We start from the raw sequence: 21,232 nt of genomic DNA on the forward strand, positions 1-21,232 counted from the left end.
GGGAGCATTCGGCTTCAACCAGAAAACCCTAAAATAACTCTAAATTGATAATACTTCAAACTTTGCAACTCTAATGGTTGCATACAATGGTGCCTAGAGCAATCACTGCTTCAACAGGACAAATCCAAACAACAACAAACTTACAGAGTGAGCAAGGGAAACACGTGCAACTGTAGGCACAAACTTCTTTCCTTCTTCCTTCTCTGCTCAGCTCTGCAACTTCTCTCTAATTTGCTTGATCTGCAAACTCTTAAAATGAATGAATAATCATTCCTTTTGTCACATTCCATTCTTTTCCCTCTCAACATTCAAATTCAAAATCTCAACTACCAAATTTCTGTTTTCTGTCTGTTCTGCTGGTCGTCAGGTATTAGGTGGGTGTTTGGTTCTAGAGGCAAACATCAACTACCATATTAAATATTCCAACACTCCCCCTTCATCCCGAGTCAAAAAAAATAAGGAACACAACTGATCCACATCAACTACACCAAGACACTCTCTTAGGCATACAAAAGATCTAATGCCTAATGGTTTTGTGAAAATGTCTGCTAGCTGCTGCTCAAACTTGCAAAAATTTATTTTGATATCCCCATTCTCCACCAACTCTCTGATGAAGTGATATCTGATCTCTATGTGTTTTTTTCTCCCATGGAAGACTGGATTCTTAGACAATGCAATTGATGAGATGTTGTCACAATAAATTGTGGTTCCATCCTCTTGCCTTTCATTCAAATCTATCAAGATCCTCCTTAGCCAAATTGCTTGACATGCTGCTGCATTTTCCGCTATGTATTCAACCTCTGCTATAGATATAGCAACAATAGGTTGCTTCTTGGATGCCCATGAAATTGCACCCAATCCCATATGAAACATGTATCTAGAAGTGCTCTTCCTATCATCTAAACTTCCAGCCCAATCACTATCTGTATATCCCACCAACTTGAAATCAACATTTGCAATATACAAAATCCCAAATCCCTTGGTACCTTTCACATACCTTAGGATCCTCTTTCCTGATTGCCAATGGGAATCCTTTGGTGTTTCTATAAATCTAGAAATTAGACTTACTGCATGCATTAGGTCTGGCCGAGTTGTAGTCAAATACATTAAACTTCCAACCATACTTTTTTATAGTGTTGGATCCACTCTCTTGTTCGAGTCTTCCTTGCTCAACTTCAGAGCTACTGCTGGTTGGTGTGGGGGCTGCCTTACTGTTCTGCATTTTGAATCTCTCCAAGATTTGCCCTGCATATTTTTCTTGAGAGATGAAAATGCCATCATGCATTTGTTTTACTTCTATGCCTAGAAATTATTTCAAGAGACCTAGGTCTATCATTTCAAATTCACTTTTCATGGCCTCTTTAAACTCACCAATTAGAGCCTTGTCCTTTCTAGTAAAAATCAATTCATCTACATACAAGACAACAATCAACACATTATCATTTGTTGTCTTGATGTAGAGAGTAGGCTTACCATTGCTTTTGCTAAAGCCATTGCTCATCAAATATGAGTCAATCCTGTTGTACCATGCTCTTGGAGCTTGCTTGAGCCCATAAAAAGCTCTCTTCAATCTATATACTCTATTCTCTTCACCTGCAACTTCATAACCAGGTGGTTGCTCCACATACACTTCTTCTTTCAATACACCATTAAGGAAGGCGGACTTCACATCCATTTGGAATACCTTCCACTTGTGCTGAGCTGCAATTGCTATGACAGCACGCATGGTTTCCATTCTTGCAACCGAGGCATAGGTCTCATCATAATCTCTTCCATACTATTGTTTGTAGCCCTTGACTACCAGCCTTGCCTTATGCCTATCAATCTTGCCTTCAGCATTGCATTTGGTCTTGTAGACCCATTTCACTCCAATCACATTCTTCTTTGGAGGCAATTCAGTTAGCTCCCATGTCTCATTCCTTTCTATGGCATCTATTTCCTCATCCATGGCATCACACCATTTCTTCTCCTTGATTGCTTCTTCAAAATATATTGGATCACTATGAGAAAATAATGCAAAATTAACACTCTCATCATAATCTTCATACCTTTCATCTTGGTATAACTCCCTAAGACTCTTAGTCTTTCTTGGTAACAGGGAGGAGAGTGTAGGATCAGAATCTTCATTGTTGCTACATTGCCGACTAGCTCGGTCTTCACTGGTACTCGACACTGACACTCGGTCATGCCTAGAGGAGCTCGGCAATGACCTAACCTACTTGCCTTTTCTTCTATTTTCTCCTTCTTCTTGATGTTCATAAACATCTTCTTCACTCATAATTGGCACTTTACTTGAAGTGCTTGGTGACTCATCAGTTGAACCATACCAAGACTGATTTTCAAGAAATTCCACATCTCTTGAAAGCATCATCTTGTTGTTCAATGGGTCATACAATTTGTATGCCTTTGATTCTAAGCTGTACCCTATGAAAATACATTTCACACCTTTGTCATCAAATTTCTGCCTTTGCTCTTTAGGCACATGTGCATATGCAACACATCCAAACACCCTTAGGTGTTCAACTATTCATATTCTTCGTGATCATGCTTCCATTGGAATTCTATCACGGACTGCCTTTGTAGGACACGTATTAATTAGGTAAACTATTGTTGCCACAGCTTCTCCCCAAAATTCAGTTGGGAGACCTTTCTCTTTCATCATGCTCCTTGCCATTTCAACAATGGTCCTATTCTTTCTTTCAGCCACTCCATTCTGTTGTGGTGTATAGCTGACTGTGAGCTCTTTCTTAATGCCATGTTTCCCTCAAAAATTTACAAAAAAATTGGAGGTATACTCCCCTCCTCTATCTAATCTAAGGACCTTGATATAGTGTCCACATTCTCTTTTAGCATGGGCTTTAAATTTTACAAATTTATCAAATGCTTCAAATTTATTCTTTAAGAAATACACCCATGTCCTACGACTGAAATCATCAATGAATGTCATGAAATAAGTACTCCTCCCAATGGAAGTAACTTGCATAGGACCGACTAGGTCGGTATGCACTAACTCTAATGGATATCTAGCCCTCCTAGAATTTCTAGAATTAAAAGGAAGCCTATGTTGCTTACCTAAAATACAAACCTCACACTTGTCACAAGAATTTCCTACATGTGGCAAACCATCTACCATTCTTTTATTTGACAATAAATTTGAACCAGCATAGCCAAGATGACCATACCTGAAGTGTCGTAGTCATGAGAGGTCTTCAATCACACTCCTTAGAGCTGATTGTGTGTGAGGTGCAGCACAAACTTGAGATGAGAAACATGTCTCTATCCTCAAGGGAAACATTCTGTTCTTTGTCATTTGAACTGTTGCAAGTAAGTTCTTGCTCCCATCCTTTTCATGAATGACACATGTGTCATTCTCCATCAGCACTTTATATCCATTTTGAATGAACTGACCAATGCTCATCAAATTGTGCTTCATACCAAGGGTGAAATACACATTTTGTATTTCCCTTTTCTCACCTTTCTTGGTGCAGACCATAATAGATCCTTTGTCCACAACTGGTAGGGTTCCATTGTTACCCATCTTAATTTCTGATTTGAAACTCTTGTCAATGAATGAAAACAAGGTTTCATTTCCACTCATGTGGTTGCTACATCCACTATCAAGGTACCAAACCTCAGGGCTTCCTTCTTCACCAACATTACACATGATGAAGGCAGCAGCATTGGGTCCACTTCCCATATTCACATCAGCCACATTTTCTTGTCCTGACTGATCATTCTGCTTCTTCCAGCATTCATTTGCATAATGCCCATATTTATGACAGTAGTAGCATTCTACATTACTCTTATTTAAGTTGTATTTTTTCTTACCTCCTCTTGAGGTATTTTGTGAGCTACTTGCTCCATTTGCTCTTCCTAAGCTTTCTGCTGCAGCATTTCTTTGTCCTCCATTACCTCGGCCTCTACCTTTGGAGTTTCTACCTGAGCCATTTCTTCCTCTCCCACTTCCTCTTGGATTTTTCTGAGCCTTGAATGCTTGCTCTTGGGAAGAAAAAGAAGTAGATATGTTGATCCTATGCTCATGGGTTTGAAGTGTACCCATCAACTCATCCATTGTCAAAACAGTGAGGTCTTTTGCCTCTTCTATGGTCATGACCAAATTGTCATATTTATGAAGTAAACTCCTCAATATCTTTTCCACTATCCTCTGCTCTTGATAGTTTTCTCCATTTGACTTCAATTGATTAATTATATTTGAGGTCCTTCAACTAAAGTCTGCAACTGATTCATTTTCCTTCATCTGAAGGTTCTCAAATTCCCTCCTTATATTCTATAGCTTTACAGTACGAACTTTATCAGTCCCCTTGAAGTTTGTCTCAAAGATATCTTATGCTTCCTTTGCATAATTTGCTGCTGCAATCTTTGGGAATATTGTCTCTATCATTGCTACTTCAATAAGGCTTAATGCCTTAGCATCCTTCCTCCTAGACTCCTTCAAATGAGTCTTCTATGCATTTGTAAGGGCAGCATACTGAGTTGGATCAGTCACATCATTGAATCCATTAACTACAAAATCTCACAAATCATTTGCAACTATTATGGTTTTCATCTTCTTTGCCCATGTATCATAATTCTGTCCATTAAAGGATGGTGGTCGCTGCCATATCTTTCCTGCATCTCCTGTCATGTCAAATAACCCAAGAAAACAAATGCCCTAACTCACTGTGAATGTGGGGCCTCAAAGCTCTGATACCATGTGAGAAATACAAATTAAATTTAACTCACAACTCAACCCTAAACCTAAAAATTTTACTCGACACTCACAATTGCCGAGTGCTAGTTTTGCTCGACATGTGAATGTGCCGAGTGGAAATTTTCTCGGCACCAACAGATGCCGAGTGACAGGCAGCAACTATTACAAAATCTGGAAGCATTCGGCTTCAACTAGAAAACCCTAAAATAACCCTAAATTGATAATACTTCAAACTTCAATAAACTTTTAAACCTGCAACTCTAATGGTTGCATACAATTGTGCCTGGAGCAATCATTGCTTCAACAGGATAAATCCAAACAACAACAAACTTACAGAGTGAGCAAGGGAAACACGTGTAACTGCAAGCACAAACTTCTTTCCTTCTTCCTTCTCTGCTCAGCTCTGCAACTTCTCTCTAATCTGCTTGATCTGCAAACTCTTAAAATGAATGAATAATCATTCCTTTTGTCACATTTCATTCTTTTCCCTCTCAACGTTCAAATTCAAAATCTCACCTACCAAATTTATGTTTTCTGTCTGTTCTGCTGGTCGTCAAGTAGTAGGTGGGTGTTTGGCTCCAGGGGCAAACATCAACTGCCATATTAAATATTCCAGCAAACCCTATATACGAGAACAATCGAGCCAACTGTGAAGGTACTTGTGATATTCTTATATATTCTTTCCATTTAGAAAGAAGTTTATTTTCCTCATCTTGACACAACTCCCATATAGAAATATACTTGTTTCCCTTCGTTTTGGCAACGAACTAAAAACACAAGAAGAACAGAGGATCCATTCGAGCTCATACATGTAATGAATCCACGTTCATTATCTTGAACTAGTTGAGGGGGCGGTGCATCTATTATAGCAGGGCTAAGAAGACCATCATCTTCGATTTTGTAACCTTCAACATCCAAACTATATGAAGTCCTCCAAAAAAGAACGCCATTGCAACCGACCACTTGCTTCGGGTAAACCCGAAATACTTCTTGCTTTTTCGTTGCAAGTTGACCGATTAGCTTTCAAGAATTCTCAAAGAAATTGTAGATTTCGAAGTTGGAAAAACAATAATACTTGGGGTACACTACTAAATACAGCTCTTTGTTTCCTCCTTGTACAATATTGCAACATTTGTCAGTAAAATCTGTTTTTGTCTCTGTATAAGATCTCAAAAAAGGATTACAAACAATCAAGTGTGAAGTCATAGTATCTAGAAAGAGCAGTAACCCTTGCCCTAAGCTTGATATATATCGGAGATAGTGTCCCTGATGTGGAAGAAAAGAAAGGGAGAGGGTCGCCCATTTTTGTTCGGAAAAACAATAGGCATTGATACTTCGGGGGTCAGCTTTGTACACCCATTTCATAATTTCTTTACTTTCTTCGATTTCTTCACTTTCTTCAATTTCATCCATTTCTTCATTTTCTTCACTTCCTTCCATTTCTTCGCTTCCTTCACTTTCTTCACATTTCTTCCATTCAACTATTTCACCCATGAAGAGAAGCCATGAGTTTTGGATACTTGGAAGTGAAGATAAAAACTTATGAGAGGATAAAATAAAACTCCATTCCTTACAAACTACGCGAGAGCAGCAAATTGATTGAAACAGAAGTTTTGTAAATATCGATTCCTTCATTTCTCGAGGCAGCTCAGATATGCTACACTTCTCTCTGTCTCCTTCAACAACTCCACCATTCTCTTGCTCCATTTCTTTCAATTCAATTACTCTCCTTTCAGTATGAATGACAGGTATTTTACGAAACTTGCACTAAGCATACATTTATTTCATCCACACTCATTTTTATTGGGGTTTTATATGGAGTACATAGATTTATCATTGTTTCATTATTACAGCACCAGTAGCCGACTTGGAGAAAATATTAACATAAAATTTTAACTATATATCACATGTTGAGTAGAGAAATTTATAGATTTTGATTTGGTGTCCTTTAAAATTATATTTAATCTTATTGAATTTTATTATCTAAAACTACTACCACCTAATAAATGAAAAAAAGTTAATCAATGTATGGAATTATTTGCTTGGTCGATTGTAAACATTTATTTTTAAAACAAATAAGATAAAATAGGTCTTATTTTTTAATTTGGTGTTTACATGATATTATATTTTATCGTAATAAGTACATTATTGTATTTGTAAAATATGGATATTGACTAAGATATCTATTAATAAAAGGTAAAAGCATTTTTAAAATAATAATAATAATTTCTATTATTTTTAATTCTTTTATATTTAATTATAGAACAATTATTTTACAATTATCACTGGCTAAAATTTCTACATCTGACCTTCTATTCCTAATGATTATATTTGAAAATGAGGGATATTCTATGAAAACTAATATTATTCTATGAAAAATAATATTATTTCTCTTACAAACATGTTTTCATTAATTAGAAAAAAGTTTCAAAATTTAATTTAATGATCTAATAAAAATTTTAAGACTATTTTTTTAATATTAAGTTTAACTTCCCATTTCAAGAATCAAATACATTTGCATGTAGATGCCTCTTTTAAATATACTACTAGCATTTGCACCTTTGAAGGGTGTAAGGATTACCCCGATAGTTTTATATATAAGATAGCATTACAATATTCTTGAGATGGAGTGGCCACATATATGAGATAGATGATGATAACGAAATAGATTCAATTTTGGATTTTGTGAAGTTATTTTAATTATTTTGTTATAATGTACCCTTTTTGTCAACATCTTTTCAAATAAAAAGGCTAAATACTTTTAAATTTTATCAAGCATTATCTGTCTGTGGCTAAAAAGAGTGCAAACAATTATTTTCCTATCAGTGTAATATTTCGTCTTGTAGGCCCAAACAAATTTGTGCAACATTAATATCTCCAAGAACTTTGAAAATAAAACTTTGAATACATATATTTGGCTCACGTTCTACGTAGTTTCCATTCTCGTATAAGAAAATTTTTTTAGTATGATTGTGTTGTATTTTTATTTCTTTATTGATATTGACAATTATTAGAATATTTTATATATTATAAAATTCTAAAAATATATACATTTGAAAACAAATGATATATATTCTTTAGCTAAATCATTTTTTAATCATTTCAATTATAAAATTATTTATTAATTATATATTTATATAGTTTTTTAATTAATTGATTTAATTGTACAAATTTTATATAGTGATCTTAGGAAAAAGTATATTACAACATTACATGATAATTGTTTGATTCGATTTCTATTTTGACGTCATTTTTGAGAAAATTAAAAGACTCAATACATTTCATCCTTTTTAAAAAGGTCTAAGAGAGCTTTAACCTACATGTTATGTTTAAATGGAAGGCCAAATAGCTTTTGTAATAGTATAAATTTATCATTGTTTATATATTTCCATCTTAGATAATTAAATATTTTTCAAAATAATAAAAAAATTTGCATTCAATCTTATAGAAATAAAAATAAAGATTGATTTCAATGATAAGAATGTCTCTTGAAATCTTGAATTTTTTACATATATATGAAAAAAATTGTAATATTATATATTTTCTTATGTAAATTACATTTGATATTGATTGCTCTTTGATATCTTACATAGTTCTTTTGAAAAAAAAATTAATTTTATTAAATTTATTATATTCAATCTATTATTATATTAATATCTAATAAAAATTTCCCCAAGATAACCACATTTTAAAACACCTTTTATAGAAATGATATTTGTGTACCACTATAGAGATAGAATGATGTATCAATGACAAAAAAATGATTTTAAGGAAATGATTTTTTAAATTGTAACAAAAATAGATATAACTTTCCTTATTACAACTAAAATAGGGTTACACATTAGGTTTTTTTACATTAAAACAACATGAACTCATTATGAAATTTTCATTAAGACTTTCTTAAATGAAAAGTACATTTTCTGATTGCCACAAAAGTAAAGTGTTTTTTTTAAACCATCTAGTATAAAAGACAAGTATTGCCAAAGGGGCAAAGTCTATCAATTTATACCAAGTTTTCTTTGGTATCATAGGCATATCAAGCTTTGTTGGACTGAACAAAGATGAGAGGATTATTTTATTTTATTTTTGGCTTCGAGTCTGCAAAAATGTGAACATGCTTAGATTAGGAAAATAATTTTTGTATTTCACAGTTCGTACTTGAAGAACAACCTTGCTTCTCAGAACTTATTCTCCACTACCAAATCCATACGCTTGTTCATTTTCGGAGTGAAATGATTCTTCCCTTTTCGAAAATAATATCGAGTTACTTATCTGAGCATTTATGCCTTGTAAAAAAATTATATTCTCATACAAATTCAAAATAATGAAAGTGAATGAAATATTTTTTTTTAATCTTAAATTTAGCTTAATAATTTTAAAAACATACAACATGTACCAAATTTTGCTCTAACTAAAGTCATCTGACTCAATTAGGAAAAAAGTAATTTAGTACTTCTAAAATGAAGGATAAATTATTGAAAGTGGTCATTTAGAGTGAATCAATACTTCAATTTCATTTTGTCCATTTGCAATGACTTATGAAGAATTCTATCAACTTGAATTTTTTTATTAGTGATGCATGTCTGGTTCAAAAAAATTTGTATATATATATTGATTACCTTCATCCATGAGACTTTTTATGATTCAATCAAGAATAATTAAAAATAATAATGAAAGCACAATCAATTCCAAACTCCACCATTACCACAAAAGTATCCTTCTCCAACAATTTCCAATTCATCTATTAATACAACAACAAAAACAAAACCCTGTCATTTGTATAACCAGTTATAATTAGTAGAATAACCACATGCTCTTAATAAGGAAGAAGTAAGATAATTATCACATTCACGATGTATGCTTTCTCTAGAAATATTGCTAATCTAACGTGAGCTCATTTTTATAATTCACATCAATAATACAACTCTAGCATCATTACATAACATTTATATATCTTATATACTCAACCCATAACCCTAACTCTTTTATTATCCTTGATAGTATAATTATCAGTGTATCTCCTTATTCTACCATATAAATTATTTTTACAGCCTATTATTGATGAACAAAGTGACATAGAAAGGTTCAATATGAGGTAAGACAATTTTCAATTTTAATTCTCTTCATTTCCATTAATCTCACACTAACATTTGTATATAAAATCAAAATAAAAAGTAGGCTCTATCTGAGGGCTAAAAGGAAGAATTATCTAGTTGTAAGCTCATTTCAAACTATTGAAACAAGTTAGGTAGCGAGCTTGCTTTGATCTTATTGTGGCATTCTTTCTTAATTGGATAAATTAAGAGCTACATTTAACAACTCTTACAATGGTTTGGAACAAAAGTGATTGGTTAATAATAAAATTGTCTAAGAAAATGATAGTGAACACAAGAAGTAAGCTATACCTCTCTATTATAATCTTCTAAAATCAAGACAAAAAAATTCTTGCAAAACTAAATGCAAACCATGGAATCTCTAGAAATACACAAGAGCTCAAGTATGGATAGAAAAATGCTTACAATGGTGTAAGGATCAATCCTACAGAAAATTTGCCAAATCACACAAAAAATATTTAAAATGTGGAATAAAAAAGCCACATCATACAATGCTGAAATAATAAAAATTCAAGCATCTTTGTATTTTAAAAGTAATCAAGGTTAACAAGCTATTAACTCAAAGTACAACTCATAATACAATGTTGTTCATAAATGAGATTTCAATAAGTTGAAATGTTAATACAACATAAAAATGAAGTCACTGATTTGATCAAAGAATCATTGCATCATGTGAAACATGGTGCTAAACTACAATGAATATACATCACATGCTCATCACATACGTGAATGATATTACATCACCAATTTTTAAAGTTACAATATCCAAATCAAGGTTACATCAAATGAATGATACAATACATCATTTTCTAAGATGAAGATACAAGAACAAGGTTGATTTAAAACTTGATAGATATCTTTAAGTCTATCCGGTCTCCAAAGCCCACGGACATCGTTGATCTACTAAATAAGACGAGAGTGTGGCCCAGATGCTTTTACCTTGTCAACCACTAAGTGATTGCTCCCCCCGAGATTCTTCCTAATAGGAAGAATACCCTAACCCTGGAACAAGAAGCCTAGCTTTCTGGAACAATATGGATCAGATGGATCCAGTGTAGTCATGAAACATACTAAATGCAATCCATGTGTCTAGTAGCCTAAACATGGAATGTGGCAAGGAAAAGTAAAGAACACTACATTTCTACTCATATGTAGTGAAAGAAAAATTGTAACATATCTACCCATATGTGCATTTCCTATGTCTAAGCATATCTACACATATGTAAAAATGGAAAAGTAAGCATCGTCACACACCTATGCTAATGTCAGAAATAGCATACTAAAATGCAAGAATAATGGCTTGGCTAGGCACAACATTCGTCAGCATCATCAAAAAAGGAGAGACAAAGTGTAATGAATCCTACTTTTCATGATCTGACAGGTTGAGAAAAGCACAACATAATGCATCCATCCCTACCCTCCCAATTGCCACATTTCACCCTTTCGTAAGGATTTAATCAACAACACTCAGTCCTTCAACCAGATCAGTTAACTATCTCTAAGTCTATTGTTTCCAGTGATTTATGGACTAATATCATATTAGAGCGGTTTCAGCACTATAGAAAGAATGTCAAACAACAATTAGCAAAGCGTGCAGGTTCAACCTATGTGGTTTCAAGGATTGTTGAACAAACTAGATGAGGAACAATATTACACAATCAGGAGATACACAAACCCATAAACATTATTTAAATTTCAGAGTATTGGATCCTTTTAACAATAAGGAACCTAATAGCCACCCACTAAAATGTTTTCCTTCTTCTTAATACAACAATATAGTGGAAAAAGAGATAAATATTTAACACACGGGCAACATCATAAAGTTTTCTAAAATTACAACTGGATTGGACTTAACATAGCATATTCTAGTTTTAGTATATTAAAATAATAACAATTTATGTTCACCATACTCAACTTGAATTCAACTTGAATTAACCAATAACCTAACTTAATCTTAACAGGAGATAGGTTCGCACAAATTCAGCATACCAAGCATTAATCATTAAGGGTATTAATTTCCTTCCTACTTTTCAATTCTACTGGCAGGCTAGAGAAAGTAATGTAAAACCCAAGTACTTAGCAAAATCTGGACAGAATGCTAGTAATATGAAATCAACTGAAATAACTCATGCAACCATTTTGATGCTAGGAATTTAGTTCGCAAGGTTAGCTAGATGATGTATATATATAGACTGACATTAATCCTTCTCATTATGTTCTATTTTCGTTGGATTCACTAAGGAGTAAGAAAAGTCCAGCTCTAAAATATTTTGCTCAGACATTACATTGTAAGGCAGTAAGAACCTTGAGAAACAGTTCAAACCCTTATCTAATTGTTTAATAGAACACGATAATGCTACAGAATGAATTGATGAACAAGAAGGTATAGTGATTTTCTCTCAAATAAACTTAAAAATACAGTGATTTGGATCTACGGAAGATGAGTAAGGGATTTTTGTTTGTATACATACGTGCTCAAGAGTGGAATATCACATTTTCCTTGGTTGACAGCAAGGTCTCGCATCTTAGCATGTGTAGGCAGTGTCTAATAAAAGCTTGACTCTATAGTTACAAGTTACTACAAAGTTTGAAAGATATTAAAAAATATAAATGTTCTCAATAAACTAGATCGATTCTACTCTCCTTCTAGGAAGTTTAGACGATAAGGTGTCAGAGATATGTATAAGACGTTGTTGCTGGAAGGACATCAGCTAAAATCCCTCAACATTCAACTTGAAAACAGAACCATAGACTCTAGATTCAAATTTGAAAGTAATACAAATGCAGAGCTAAAAACTCTCAACATTCAGCTTGAAAATAGAATCATATATACCCCAGATTCGAATTTGAAAGTAATACAAATGCAGAGAAAGTTATGTGATTAAAATATATATATATATATATATATATATATATATATATAAACAAGAACCTAGAGAACTCGGTGTGCTCAGATTAATCCCACCCCTTGTATGCTGATTCCACTCCTCCTTTCAACTGTCAATGTTTCCCTTTCTGCCACCCAATGCTCTCCATTCAGCCACGACCTTTACAAGAATTCCCAACCGCCAATCTCTGGTTTTTTTGCTACAGACCTCCCCTGCATAATTTCCCTCCTTTACTTCCCTTTATCCACTCGTTGTGTCTCTGTGTGGGTAAGGCAATTAAAAATTATCATTAAAAAAAAATGATAATGTATATATATATTTCGGAAAATAAAACGCCATTTTCTTGTTTTAAATTTACGATCAAACAATTAAGTAAAATCTGTTTTGTTTGATCCCTATATGCGTGTACATTTAACTATTGAACATCATATACCAACAATAGAACATGTAAACATTCTCATTCTAATATATATACCTACCATAAACAATTGATTAGAATTGACTTCCAACTGAACATATCTAAAAAGAATTTTAAGCAAAATAGCATGTCACATTAAATCTATACATCATAATATGAGTGTATATCTGTGTGTGGCTACAAGGGTCATCCGATTCATCCCCTTCCGAGAGACTAACCCCCTCTACCTCAACCATACTCTCGTCCTGTCGATCCTGCATCCACTTAGACACTCGCAATTAAAATTGAGTCAGTATCCCTCAGAATGATAATTGATTCAACATCATAACATAAGCATCAATATAAGAAATACGACATCATCATGTAACATAAGTCATTACATTATCATTTTAAATGAAATTCATCATAAAACATTATGAATGATGTAACCATTATTTTTTGATACCTTTATTATCCATTAAATCATACTAATAATCACATCATAAAACAATAGTTAACTTAATCATTATTTAAATCCAAGTTAAAACAAAGTTTGACCAACTCAAAATTGCCAAGGTTGCCACATAATCACCACATAGGCAAAAACAATGAAAGTCACAAGGCAGGTCGTGACAATAGGAGAAGCTCAAATATGGATAGAAGAATGCTTACAATGGAGAAACTAAAGTGGGAAGCAATGGTGGAGTTGTAGCTGAAAAAAATGTAGTCTTGGAGTCAAGTAAATTGGAATAGTTTAATGTCCCTTACAAGTGACCTTTCTCTTCCCTACAAATCCAACACCACTCATTTGTAATCCTCCATCCCCCACTCTCATTTACAAGAAAATATCCAATCCCTAATAATCATCAATGGCATTCTTTAAACCCAATGTTTTTAACAATCTTCCTGTGCCACTCACTTTTCACACCGGCACCAGCATATGGGTTTCCTGTGGAAGTTTCTTGATAACAAGCATGTTGGGGCAAACTTTTTAAGCTACTTCTTGATACTTCTTTTCTGGCTTAAGACCATTACATTGTCAAATTTCTCACAAGAAGGCCGATGGTGCACACCACGTGATTGAAGAATGTTTGGCAAAGAACACTCTTTCCGGACATCGCAAATTTTGAAGCCAGCGTAAGACTACCCAGAAATTTAGACAATCTAGTATTCAGACAATCTAGTCAAGGAGTGAAGCCTACTGGCTTAATTAACAATCATACACAACAATAAATTAGAACTACATATATATGCAAAATGAAGGAAAAAAAAGTAAATTTCATGGAGAACAAAATGTGTTCCTTTTTAAATACTATGTTACTTGGCTTGTGTTACTTGGTTTATATAATGAGCCTAAAGAAAATATACAATAATATAAAGATAAGAGCTATCATTCTTATCTTCCATGAATCTAAAACAAAATATGTATGTTCTAATTTGGTATATGTGTACTTATTTAATTTTTGTTAACATGAAATAGTTGTATTTGTTTAAGAGGAATTATGAATAAAATAAATATTGAGAATGGATGTTTTTTTTATTTAATAGTATATTTTAATATTTGACTTAAACTATGATGGTGATTAACAATTTTATCTATTAAAAGATGAATTATATATCTACATACATAGAGAATGTGTTTATCTTTTCCAAAGTTAGAATGATTAAAGAATTATATGTATACTATCAAGTTCTTAATCAATGAATAAAAAGACTTAAATTATATAGTAACATTTTTTAAAAATTGAAGGGTTACAACCCAAAGCTTTCTCATAGAATTGTGGATTTTTGGGAGGAGAATAAGGTCTTTGTTGGTAGTATTTCACTTCTGGTGACATCAAAAACCATTGAGAATATAACTAGAATGAGCATGGATGGCACTAGAATTCCCTTAAAGACTAAAGTGTCTTTTAAATTGGCCTTCAAGTTATTCTTGGATCTTGAAAAAAAACCCTGACACTTCAAAGTTAGTTCACTTGGAAGTAACTTCTAGACAAATGGAAAGTGGTTTCTACTATATGTTCAAAATTTGGTTACTATAATCAATTAGATTTTGTCATTTTTTTATGGAAAAGATAGTATTAGTTAATCTTTCTTATGTTTAAAATGGAGTCTTCATCTTATGAAATGAAGAAATTATCTAAGTGTAATTAGTAATTTAGCAGTCAGTGGTCACATAGTTTGAGTCCCTAAGTATGGAAGTAGATCAAAGGAAACAATTTTGAATTATAATAATGCAATGGTGATCACTTATGTGTTTGAAGTAGTTAATAGCAGCCAAAAAGATAGGGGGCTAACCCTAGAGTACACATAAAGCTGAGAACCAGTTGGAGGTTACCTCCCAGAAGTCTATCCTATACCAACTTTAAACATCAAAAACAATAAAACTTTAAGAGCTGAAATGTCATTAACCATAGTCCTTAAACTACTATGCATAAGAAACTAAATAATAAGCTAGCAGCATTTAAAAACATCGCTGCTATTGGTCCAAAAAAACCTATGGGGTGTAAAGTTCAGAGACATAAATATAAAAATAGAAATAAAACACAACAGAACCCAAGCTAGGTTCCCTTTTCCTTCTCCTAGTTACCATTCTTATTCTCCTCAAAAGCTTCCCCCACCACATCCTCCTCCTCCACTTTCACTGGTTTGTCCAAGATGGTTTTTAGCTATTCCTCCACCAAGAACCCATAAATGGATGGGGTTGTCTCAATAGTCTTCCCCAACTCTTGTCTCTCTTTGTTAGCCTATAGGAAGAAGAGGGTTGTGGCTACAGAGTGCATAACCTTGGTGGTGAATTCCAACAAGGTTTTGAACCTCTGGCATATAGTGGTATGGTTATCCACTAGGTCCCTCATAGCCATCTCAAGCCTCTCCAACCACATCTTGGTGTGACTATGTTTGTATTTCTTCCCAATTACTTTAGGGTTAGCCTTCCTAGGAGAAGTGATGTCTTCTCCCCCACTACAAGTCGGGGTAGCTTCTAGAGTATTAGAGACATGGGAAGGGCTAATAGATCTAGGGCTAGATTTGATGTCCTGGTGGTGTCTTTTCTTTTAAGAAGGTTTCTCCTCATTATCAGAGGAGCCAGATCTAGATTCGTACTTCAGGGGGGTCTTAAATTTCTCCATCTTGAGACACTTGCTAGTTCTCCTAGAATATTGCTTTCCCTTCTTGGAATCTGAGTGTGACTCAATAATGCTAACTTTAACCTCAGGGTTAATTTAGACCTTAGTGACATGACCTTTCTTGGGCCTCTTAAGAGTAGAGCTAGGGTTGGGGTCCAAGGATGTTTGAGGGGTGATAGAGGCTAGGGGTTTGAGCAAGAGAGGGGAACTCTGAGTGAGGTGCTAGATTAAAAAAATTATTAATTCATAAGGCCTTGGTGGATAAGGTAGAAGGATTTCCCCTCCTTCTGTTTCCTTCTAGCCTTAAAAATAGCCTTCAAAATACTATCCTCCAACGAATGTAGTAACAAAAATAGAAAGGAGATAAGGTCAAGGTTTTTGAAATGATTTAGGATAAGAAAATGATTATAATATAGTACTTGATAGTGGTCCTACAAGGTAATGTATTTGATAATCGCACAGCAAATGGTATCCCAAGGCTTAGGGAGGGCAATTTGCACAAACCCACCACATAATCTCATTGGTTCCTCCTTGGAGTTGAAGAATTTTTGCAAACTGGCCTCCTCATTGACCTTAGCTTGTGTCTTCCATTTCTTTGCATCCAACAAAAAATCCCTAGCCCTCGCAATGCTTTCTTAAGAAATCTCAAAACTCATACCATTAACTGTAACTCTTCTATCTTTCCAAGTTTGATAGAACTACATCTAGATGACCTTGTTATGTTTAACCATGCTCTCCATATAAGGTAAAGGGCCCCCATCCTACAAATAGACCATCACATATTCACTGATACTGATACACTCCTTCATGCCCATTGGTTCAATATGCTCACAAGTGCCCATATTGTCGCCCAAGTCCACAACCAAATCCTTCCACGACATAGCCTTGCACTAGGTTTTGGAGTTGCAAAATATAAAATTCCAAGCCACAATGGAGAACATGAAAAGGCACTAAATATTCATCATGGCACCACATTGTTTCCCAAAAAACCAAAAATCTCCTAAAATAGTATGTGTGCGTAGATTGTTTCCATCTACAAATGGCCATTGCTAGCTATGCCAATTATGGGAATTAACCAACCTATCTTTATGATAATTATGAAATTTATCTTTAAATATTTTTGAATCCCCCCTCTACTTCCTTTTACTAAAACTATCAATATTCATGGTAGTTGGAAATTAAACATCAATCAACATCCAAACATGCCAAAAAAAACCCTTCACTGAGCGCAACATTCTCATGACGACATGTAGAATATGAGACCTACCACCTAATTTGATATTTCATAATTTATTATTGATGGTACACTCCCTTTCCATCACCATTTGGGTTGATGATGGAAATAAACTAGCATTATCCCATTCTACTAACTGCTTGACACTGTGGCTTGCTTTGGCAAGGTCATCTATCACATTGTTTCCTTCCCAATATATATGTGCCATGTGGATATCTTTAAAATCTTCCATCATCCTTTGTATTTCATTGATAATGGTTTTAATCAGCCAATTTCATTTTCCCTCTCCCTTAATGTCTTTGATGATAAGTATAGAGTCTCCCTCTATGACTAGCTTAGTGACTTCTCAAGTTCTCGCCATTCTCAAACCCTAGAGAAGCACAATCACCTCAGCTTTATTATTAGAACCTTCACCATAGTTGCTAGAATATGCAACCACCAACTTTCCCATGCTATTCGAAAGGATACCCCCTACAATGATGTTGCCCATAATGGCTAACCCATCAAAATTTAACTTTATCGAGGAATTCGAGGGGTGCCAAACTATCTCCTTTCTTTCTTGGATCTTGGAATTGTCAAACTGTGCCACCATCAGTCCCACATCCCAAGCCAAATCCCAGTTGAACTATTATATTCACTTGGGTGGGGGGGGGGGGGGGGGGGGGGGGGGGCTAGTGGTGTGGGGGGGGGTTTTCGTCACCAGATCCCACTGCATTCCCTTAGGAACCTAAAAACTTGTTGAGCCACCCCCAAGCTAGTTGTGGCTTGCTCCTTGAAAATCCTATTATTCCTCTCCTTCCATATTTTCCATCAAACATAAGGTGGTATAATTGACCAAATATTTCTGAGATAAGGGTGGGTAGCTAGGCCCTCTCAGTGGGCAAATTGCTTCAACTCATTATCCATACACCAACTGACTCCCCACAAAGAAACAACCTCTCTCCAGACATCCGTGGCAAAGGGAAAATGGATGAGCAGGCATGGAATGGATGTAGCATCTTCAAGGCATAAAATATAATAGTTTTCAAGTTGACAACCATGCTGCTAGAGGTTGTCAATAGTGAGGATTGACCCATGTAGAGTCAACCACCAAAAGAAGTTTATTTTAGGAAGTATCCAAGGGTACTACACTTTTTTCCAATCGGCCTATGCTCCTTCTCTTGCCATCCCGCTAAGATAAGAAGACTTAATAGTTAACTCCCCCAAGGGTATAAGTTATCACACCAAGGAGTCCTCAACTAGGATGAGGGGAATCGTGTAGACCTATGTGCAAGAGATCTTGCATTTCCTAGCTAAACTCAACTCCCTTAGCTAGATATTTTGGAATTTGATCCATTATTTTTTAGGGGTGATGAAGTCCCAAGTCTGAGGGCAATACAATCTAGTTCACATCTCACACAAAGGGAAAAACTTAGTTTTCTTGAGGGGTTCCTCATTGATCCATTAATCTCCCCACAAGTGTATTGAATTTTTATTCCCCATGATCTAGTGACACCCTTTTCTTAGGATCTTTTGGGTGTTACCAATTTTATTCTAGACCTTAGAGCCCTGGAGAAAATCCTATACCCCTATAAATTGGTGAGGATACAATCCCCCAAAGTATTTGGCCATTATGATGTTACACTAGCTACCTTGGGAATTCACCAACTTCCAACCAATTTTGGTTAATAGAACCTTATTCAATTGCCCAATTCTTCTTAGATTTAGTCCTCCTTGAGCTTTAGGTTTGAAAACTTTGTCCCAGCTAGCCAGGCTCATTCTTTCCTTTTCTTTAGTTTCAGACCATAGGAAATTACCCTAAATTTTCTCAATAATATCTCTGAATCTACTGGGGAGTTTTAAAATAGATAGGAAATACACTAGGATGCCTTACAAGGAGGCTAAGAGGAGTTGAAGTTTCCCACTAGTACTCAATATTTACCCTTTCCATCCCACCAGCTTTCTCTGCAGACATTCCACAAGACTATTCCAAAAATGGTTTGGGATCTCCTTAATAGTGAGTGGTAGACTAAGATAGGTATCAAGGAGGGTTGCCTCTTAGCATCCAAGGATACTAGTGACCTTTTCTCACAAACTAGGACAAGTGTTGAAAAAATAAACTTTACTATTGTGGTAGTTAATGCATTGGCCAAAAACAAGAGCATACATATTCAGGGTGTCTTTCCACTCTCTAGCTTCATGGATGGAGGAGATGCCAAACCAAAAATGTATCACCCAAAAACTACTATAAGACTTAGGGGAGGTAGTGAGAAGCAAACTCAATGCCCTTAACCTTGCTAGATTAAGATAAAGAGACAAGATTTATGCTTAACACTTCCGCTACAACAATAAAGAGATAAGGGGATAGGGGGTCACCTTGATGAAGACCTTGAGAGGAAGAGAAGAAGTTACCCAGGGTACCATTAAAAATCACTGAGAAGGTAAAAAAATTCACAATATTCTTAATAATTCTTAGGACCCTCTCATTAAAGCTAAGTTTGGTGAGAATGGAAAATAAAAATTCATGCCTGACCTTATCATAGGCTTTGGAAATATCATGTTTAAGAGCGATACCTGATTTTTTAGATTTTTCAATCGAGTGTATCACCTCATGGATAGTTATGACCACATCAAGAATCTATCTTCTAGGTATAGAGTTATTCTAATGAGGACTAATGAATTTATCCAAGAGGGACTTGAGGTGATTCACCATAACTTTAGCAAAGATCTTGTAGATTGTATTACAAAGGCTAATGGGTATGAATTATTCCATCCTTTGGGGGTCCTTAGTCTTAGGAATGAGAAAAATAAAGGTTTGGCTAAGTTCCTTAATCAGCTTTCCCATTCTAAAAAATTCTGCTACAACATGAACAACGTCATATTTAACAATATCCAAAAAAATCGGAAGAAGGCAGGGGGAACCCATCTAGTCTTGGGCCTTTGTACCGATTCATACTGAAAATAACCACTCTAACTTCTTCCTCTTTGACCTTACACATGATCCCCTCATTCATCTAGTCATTAATCATAGGTTGGAAAGTCCATAGGATTTCACTCTATAAGTTACTATCATTCTAGGCTAGTGAGGGATTATACATTCCCTAAAAATAGGTGTTGACTCTTTCTTCTATTTGGTCCAAATCAATTACCTCCTCATTATTATCATCCTCTAACAAGTTTATAATGTTTCTCTTTTTTCTCCTTGAGGTTGATCCATGGAAGAATGTCGTGCTTTTGTCTCCCTCCTCCAGCCATTGGACCCTAGATCTCTATCTCCAAAAGACTTCCTCCTTATTAAGGAGGGAGTTCCATTTGTATCAACACTCCCTCTCCTCTTGGTGTTTCACCACCTATGATCCACTTTGAGCATTTTGATTTTGGAGGTTAACTAGCTTCCTAGCTTCTTTTTTGCATCCTTCTCTTTGGCTAAACTCCCAAATGATGATTTACACCACACCTTAACCTCCTTACAAATTCTCTCAAGTTTTTAGGCAATTCGAAACTTGGTAATACCTTCCATTGAGTCCTTTCACCAGTGAGCAATACAGTCTCTGAAATCATTATGCAACTACCACATAATCTCATATTTGAAAGGCTACCATTTGGTTAGACTTTGTGTCAAGGAGAATAGAAGCATAGAATGATCTGATAAGGTCCTAGGGTAAGGCTTTAGGTTAGCATATTGGAGAATGTTCCATCTACTGGAGATGAGGGCCTTGTCAAGCCTAACCTAGATCAAGTTTTTCCCAAGTCTATTATTAGACCAAGTGAAGGCCAAGCC

The sequence above is a fragment of the Cupressus sempervirens genome, chromosome 3 (assembly GCF_028749045.1).
Source record: "Cupressus sempervirens isolate cs-2001-9-10 chromosome 3, ASM2874904v1, whole genome shotgun sequence".
Classification (NCBI taxonomy): domain Eukaryota; kingdom Viridiplantae; phylum Streptophyta; class Pinopsida; order Cupressales; family Cupressaceae; genus Cupressus; species Cupressus sempervirens.